The sequence below is a fragment of the Crotalus tigris genome, unplaced genomic scaffold, assembly GCF_016545835.1.
Source record: "Crotalus tigris isolate CLP2741 ecotype Arizona unplaced genomic scaffold, ASM1654583v1 scf7180000021047.36363, whole genome shotgun sequence".
Classification (NCBI taxonomy): domain Eukaryota; kingdom Metazoa; phylum Chordata; class Lepidosauria; order Squamata; family Viperidae; genus Crotalus; species Crotalus tigris.
Genome location: NW_024098325.1, coordinates 1 through 7,478, shown reverse-complemented (window position 1 = coordinate 7,478; position 7,478 = coordinate 1).

Below are 7,478 nucleotides of genomic sequence, written 5' to 3'. Positions count from 1 at the left end.
ATTTCTGGTGGCAAGCTGTTCCACTGGTTAATTGTCCTCGCTGTCAGGAAGTTTCTCCTTAATTCCAGGTTGCTTCTCTCTTTGATCAGTTTCCAACCATTGTTTCTTGTCCTGCCCTCTGGTGCTTTGGAGAACAATTTGATCCCCTCTTCTTTGTGGCAGCCTCTCAAATACTGGAATGCTGCTATCATGTATCCCCTCTTTCTTCTTTTCTTTAGACTAGCCAAACCCAAGTCCTGCAGCCATTCTTCGTATGTTTTAGTCTCCAGGCCTTGGATCATCTTAGTTGCTCTTCTCTGAACTTTTCCAAGGTCTCAATATCTTTTCTGTAGTATGGTGACCAAAATTGGTTGTAGTATTCTAGTTTGCTGGGATTTATACCGATAGTCTTCAACCAAGCAGAATCAAGAGAGGGTTATCTTGAGTCTCTTTCTCACTCACTCTACTTCCTGGGGTTAACAGTCCTTAATTCCAGGTTGCTGGTTGCTCCTTTTTTTTAGTTTCCATCCATTGCTCCTTGTCTTGCCTTGAAGTGTTTTGGAGAATACGTTGAACCCCCTCTTCTTTGTAGCAGCCCCCGAAATACTGGAATACTGCTATCATGACCCCCCCTAGTCCATGTTTTCTCCAGATTGGCCAAACCCAAGTCCTGCAGCCCTTCTACGTATGTTCTAGTCTCCAAACCTTTGAGCATCTTAGTTGCTCTTCTCGGAACTTTATCCAAAGTCTCCACCTCTTTTTTTTTCGGAGTAAGGCGACCAAAATTGGTTGAGGTATTCCAGGTGGGGTCTAGAAGACCCCCACGGTCCCTTTCCATTCTGTTATTCTGTCAACCATCCTTGAATCAACAGAAACGATGCACCACTGTTGGAAGAACAGTCTTCATTGTGGTTCAGTCCAAGCTGGAGATAAACAACACGGAGACTGCTTTAAAAAGCAGGTTGTAGTTTATTGAAGAGGAGAGCCAGACAGGAAGATGGCTCTAGAAGAAAAGAAGGGTGAGCACATGTAGGGAGTGGGTTTTTATACCCTCTGGAGCCTTTTGTTTTTTGGAGTTGTTCCTGTGGCATGAACTTTGACCTGAGTCTGAGTGTGCCTTTCTGGCATTCTGATGGTGGTGGGTTAATCTTATTATGTCCAAAGGTCATATCCTACTTCCCTGGGGCTAATAACTAAGCGAGGAGAGAAGCAACCTAGAACTAAGGAGAAACTTCCTGACACTTAGAACAATTAACCAGTGGAACAACCTGCCTCTAGAAGCAGTGAATGCTCCAACACTGGAAGTTTTTAAGAAGAGACTAGACAGCCATTTGTCCGAAATGGTATAGGGTTTCCTGCTTGAGCAGGGGGTTGGACTAGATGACCTCCAAGGTCCCTTCCAACTTTATCATCATCATCATCACCATCATCATTATATTATTATTATGGATCATCGCACAGTCGGCCAGATGTTCAGACTGGATTTGGGCATTTTGTCTACTATCGAGTCCTTACAAGGACCTGGGATAGGCGATGTGGATGTTTGATGGGTATTACAGATATCGTCGCAGGAGGAAGCAGTTCCTAGTAAGGCCGCCTTTGCAATTGACTAATAGCGAATTGTCATTGCCAATGGGTGTCAAAGTGGTGCTCCAGATTGTTTTGGGATTGCACAAAAGAGCTATGCTATTGGTACTACCCTTGCTTGCCTTTTGCCACAGTTTCTATTTTATTGTAGGTCTTTGTATTTGTTATCTTCTCCAGTTCTTTCTCTTCTATTTGTTCTCTCCAGGCAATGCACGTCAATATCCAGGACCATTTTCTTCTTATCGACAAATTGTTAAGTCTGCGGGTGTTATGTTGCAGGTGCTTGTCTGTTTGAATTCTGAAGTTCCAGAGCAGTTTAATTTTATCATTTTCTATGACTTTCTCTATTTTATGATCCCACCAGTTTTTGTTTACAGGCAAATGATATTTTTTGCATATCTTCCAATGCACCATTGTTGCTACTTTGTCATGCCGCTGCTTGTAGTCAGTCTGTGCAATCTTCTTGCAAGAGCTTACCAGGTGGTCCACTGTTTCTTCAGCTTCTTTGCATAGGCGGCACTTACTGTCTGTTGCTGTCTTCTCAATTTTGACTTTGTATGCATTTGTCCTTAAGGCTTAGTCTTGGGCAGCCAGAATTAGTCCCTTGGTTTCTTTCTTCAATTTTCCTGCTCCTAGCCATTGCCAGGTTTTATTATTACGCTGTCCAGCTATTTTTTCATGTATTGGCCATGTATCTTTGTTTCCCATGATCATTCTGTCTTCATTTGGTCTTTCTTGTAGGCCAGTTAGTTTGGTCTCCCAGTAGTCAGTAAGGCATCCTTTGATATAATAAATTCAGTGCATTATTATTAGTATTTATTAGTATTATTATTATTATTATTATTGATCATCGCACAGTCAGCCAGATGTTCAGACTGGATTTGGCATTTTGTCTGCCTATCGAGTCCTTACCCAGGACCTGGGATAGGCAGATGTGGATGTTTGATTGTATTACAGATATCATCGCAGGATGGAAGCAGTTCCTAGTAAGGCCGCCTTTTGCAATTGACTAATAGCGAATTTGTCAATGCCAATGGTGTTGTTGTTGTTGTTGTTGTTGTTATTGTTATTATTATTATTATTATTATATTTTTCTCCCCTTTTAATATTTCCTTCTCGGGGGGGGGCTGACTTCCCACACCACAATACCAGTTACACCACTGCTGGTCCCTCCCAGTGTTTATCCCGGGATCCAAATCACCATCAATGCTGCAGTTCTAATTCTATCCAAGCACAGCAAGAGATAACCAGAGCCACTGGGGGGATCTCTGAGGCTTTCCTGTCTCTTGCGTATCACCAGTGAGCGGGGAAAACATCCCTATCAGCAACCAGAGCAGGAAAGAAATGGGATCTGGCTGCAAAAGTCTCTGGATCATATCTCTGCTCTTTCCTGCCCCCCCTTCTGCATCCAAACCTATCATCACCCAGCTCAAATTAACTTTGGCAAAAAAGAGAGAGAGAGAGAGAGAAAGAGAGATTGGAGCGGAGCAAGGAGCAGTTAAATTTCTCTTTACGTCTTTTCCTTCCTTTATCTCCTCCACCAGTGCTGACCTCCAGATCCCTGATGGCCTTTTAAGAGGCACCAGGAAAGGGGGAGGCACGTTGTTTTGTTATTTTACTGTTCCACTACTCCATCTTTGCACTTAGCTGGGAAGGGACATCAAATTAAAAGTTCTTGCAACACAGCTGGCCCAGGGAAGGGTAGCGTTTCTGCCCAGCTCTTGTAGACTTGATGTCCGCCAATGCCTTCCACTTATGAATCAGAATCAGCACAGAGCTGGAAGGGACCTCGGAGGTCATCTAGTCCAACCCCCTGCTCAAGCAAGAGACCTGATACCATTTTGGACAAATGGCTGTCCAGTCTCTTCTTAAAACCTTCCAGTGTTGGAGCATTCACAGCTTCTGGAGGCAGGCGGTTCCACTGGTTAATTGTTCTCCCTGTCAGGAAGTTTCTCCTTAGTTCCAGGTTGCTTCTCTCCTTGATTCGTTTCCATCCGTTGCTTCTCGGCGCTTTGGAGAATACCTTGACTCCCTCTTCTTTGGGGCTTCCTCTGAAATATTGGAACACTGCTATCTTGTCCCCCCTCATCCTCCTTTTCTCTAGATTAACCAAACCAAATATCATTTTTTTTGATAGGGCCCATTGTTCAAGTCTGTCAAGATCTTTTTGGATCCCAAGTTTATCTTCTGGGGTGTTGGCTCTTCCTGCCAGTTTATTGTCATCTGCAAATTTGATGAGTTCCCCTTGTATTCCCCCATCTAAGTCATTGATAAAGATATTGAAGAGTCCTGGGCTTAAGATGAATAGAATAGAATAGAATAGAATAGAATAGAATAGAATAGAATAGAACAGAACAGAATAGAATAGAATAGAATAGAAATAATGACAAGAATAGAATAGAATAGAAATAATGATAAAAATAGAATAGAATAGAAATAATGATAATAGAATAGAATAGAATAGAATAGAATAGAATAGAATAGAATAGAATAGAAATAATGATAAGAATAGAATAGAATAGAATAGAATAGAATAGAATAGAATAGAATCTGGAAGGGACCTTGGAGGTCTTCTAGTCCAGCCCCCTGCTCAAGCAGGAGAACCTATACCGTCCCAGACAGGTGAATGTCTAGTCTCTTCTTAAAAACCTCCAATGATGGAGCACCCACGACTTCTGGTGGCAAGCTGTTCCACTGGTTAATTGTCCTCACTATTAGGAAGTTTCTCCTTAATTCCAGGTTGCTTCTCTCTTTGATCAGCTTCCAACCATTGTTTCTTGTCCTTCCCTTGGATGCTCTGGTGAACAACCTGAACCCCCACTTCTTTGTGGCAGCCCCTCAAATACTGGAACACTGCTATCATGTCTACCCTATTTCTTCTTTTCTTTAGATTAGCCAAACCCAGGTCCCGCAACCGTTCTTTCTATGTTTTGGTCTCCAGGCCTTGGATCATCTTAGTTGCTCTTCTGTGCACTTTTTCCAAAATCTCACCACTTTTTTGTGTGTGTGTGTGATACGGTGACCAAAATTGGCTGCAGTATTCCAAGTGTGGCCTCACTAGGGTTTTATAAAGCGGTGCTAATACTTCAGGTCATCCTGACTCTACGCCTCTGTTTATGCAACCCAGGATTGTGTTAGCTTTTTTGGCGGCTGCTGCACACGGCTGACTCATAGTCAAGTGATCGTCCACGAGGACTCCAAGGTCCTTCTCACAATTAATTTGCACCCACGCGTGCATTAATGCACTAGATCCAGTATGGCACACGGGAAGGCAGGGGTCACACACACACACACACACACACAGAGATTGAGTGAGTGAGTGAGTGTGAGAGAGAGAGAGACAGAGAGAGAACAGAAAAACACACACAAACACACACACAAAACACACAGAGACCCGCCCGCCCACCGAAGCTTTAAGCCAGCAAGGCAGCGCAACCCGCCGGCAACTTTCCCCCGCGGTGACGTCACCGCGTTCTAATCCCCGGGGTTGCCCCGGGAGATCGAACCCTCCGGCTCCGCCTTCCCTTTCTCCCCCCTTCCCATGGGAAAAGGCGTGGGGAGGCGGGGCCCGGACCTCCCTTCGCCTCCGCCCATTGGCTAGAGGAGCTGCCCTTTCCAGACACGGCGTCCCGCCATTGGACCAAGCCGGCCCTGCCTGCGCTTGCCAGTCTCTGGAAAGGAGAAAAAAAAAAAAGGCTGGACGGGAGTCGGACCTCTCGGGCTGCGGCTGGGGAGAAAGCCAGGCGCTGGATGGAGGGCGAGACGGCGGGGGCCCGGGTTGCATGAGACCCCCCCCCGCACACACCGCCCCTCTTTGTCTTTTTTGCAACCCCTCCAGCTTTGCAAAGACCACCCCCCCCCGAAGTTGGCAGAGCTGCACATTTTGCAAGCCGGCCAGCAAATTTGGCATTTCGTGGGGGGCCATCGGGAGGCGCTGGGTTCCCCCCCCCCCCGTGGGCGCAATCCCACCACCACCGCTGGGGCGATTTGAAGGAGCCCCCCCCCTTAACCCCACCCTGGAACCCCCTGGCCGGAGCTGGCAGGGGAGAGGGGGGTGCTTAAGGTTCCCTTGAAGGCGTGGGGGGGTGGGTTTGGGGGGGTCCCCGTTGCCCCCCCCTCAATCAAGTCGGGAAAAGCGGCCCCCCCTCCCCAGAAAGGTTTGGAAAGCAGCTGGGTGGGGAGGGGCGCTGCTGCTGCTGCTGCTGCGATTCCCCCGGACAGATGCCCACTTCGTGCCAGCCCAGATGACCCCGGAAGAGGAGAGCCCCCCAGGAGGGGAGGCTGATGGGGAGCCAGCCGGCGAGCGCCCCTTCCCCAGGCATCTTTCCAAGAGCTGCAACCTGCAGAAGGTGAGGCTAAAAGGAGGTGGGGAGGGGGGAGGCAAAAGGGTGTGGGTGGGATGGGGAGGATCGAGCAGAGACCCCCCCCCGCCCGTGCATTTTTAGGTTTGTCTCTGCCAACAGCTCGGCTTCCCCTTGTCTGTGCCAGATTTCACGAAATTGGTACTATGGGTTCTCCTGCCCGAGCAGGGGGCTGGACTAGAAGACCTCCAAGGTCCCTTCCAACTCTTGTTATTCTATTCTATTCTATTCTATTCTATTCTATTCTATTCTATTCTATTCTATTCTTATCATTATTTCTATTCTATTTCTTATTTCTATTTCATTCCATTCCATCTATTCTATTCTATTCTATTCTATTCTATTCTATTAACTTATTTCTTATTTCTATTTCATTCCATTCCATCTATTCTATTCTATTCTATTCTATTCTTTCATTATTCTATTCTATTCTATTTCTTATTTCTATTTCATTCCATTCCATCTATTCTATTCTATTCTATTCTATTCTATTCTATTCTATTCTATTCCCTTATTTCTTATTTCTATTTCATTCCATTCCATATATTCTATTCTATTCTATTCCTTATTTCATTCTTCTATTCTATTCATTTCTTATTTTATTCATTAAATTCCATCATTCCTATTTAGTCTATGCTTGATATTAACGTATTTATTATTTCTATTTAATTCCATTCCATCTATTTCTATTCTATTCTATTCTATTCTTATTCTATTTCTATTCTATTTATTCTTCATTATTACTATTCTATTTAATTTCTTATTTCTATTTCATCCATTCCATTCCATTCCATTCATCTATTCTATTCTATTCTATTCTATTCTATTCCCTTATTCTTATTCTATTTCATTACATTCCATATATTCTATTCTATTCTATTCCTTATTTCTATGTCTATTTCTTTCTATTCCATTCCATTCCACTCTATTCTATTCTGTTCTATTCTATTCTATTATCCCATCCTATCCTATCCTATCCTAATCTTGAAATTGGACAGATTAGGACCTTGGAGCTAGCCTCACCAGGGCTGGAGACCATGTTGGGGAAGGCGAAGCAGATCCGTCAGCCCTTCCTTGCTCCTTCCAAATTTCACCCTTTTCACGTGGGGTGAACTTTCCACCTTTTTCACAAGGCTGCCTGATCTGCAAGTCCCAAAACTTAATTAATCAGAATAGAGCTGGAAGGGACCTTGGAGGTCTTCTAGTCCAGCCCCCTGCTCAAGCAGGAGAACCTATACCATCTCAGACAGGTGAATGCCCAGTCTCTTCTTAAAAATCTCCAGTGATGGGGCGCCCACGATTTCTGGTGGCAAGCTGTTCCACTGATTGATTGTTCTCACTGTCAGGAAGTTTCCTTATTCCAGGTTGCTTCCTCTTTGATCAGTTTCCAACCATTGTTTCTTGTCCTGCCCTCTGGTGCTTTGGAGAACAGCTTGACCCCCCTCCTTCTTTGTGGCAGCCCCTCAGATACTGGAATACTGCGGTCATATCACCCCTAGACCTTCTTTTCTCTAGACTAGCCATGCCCAAATCTTCATATGTTGTTGTCTC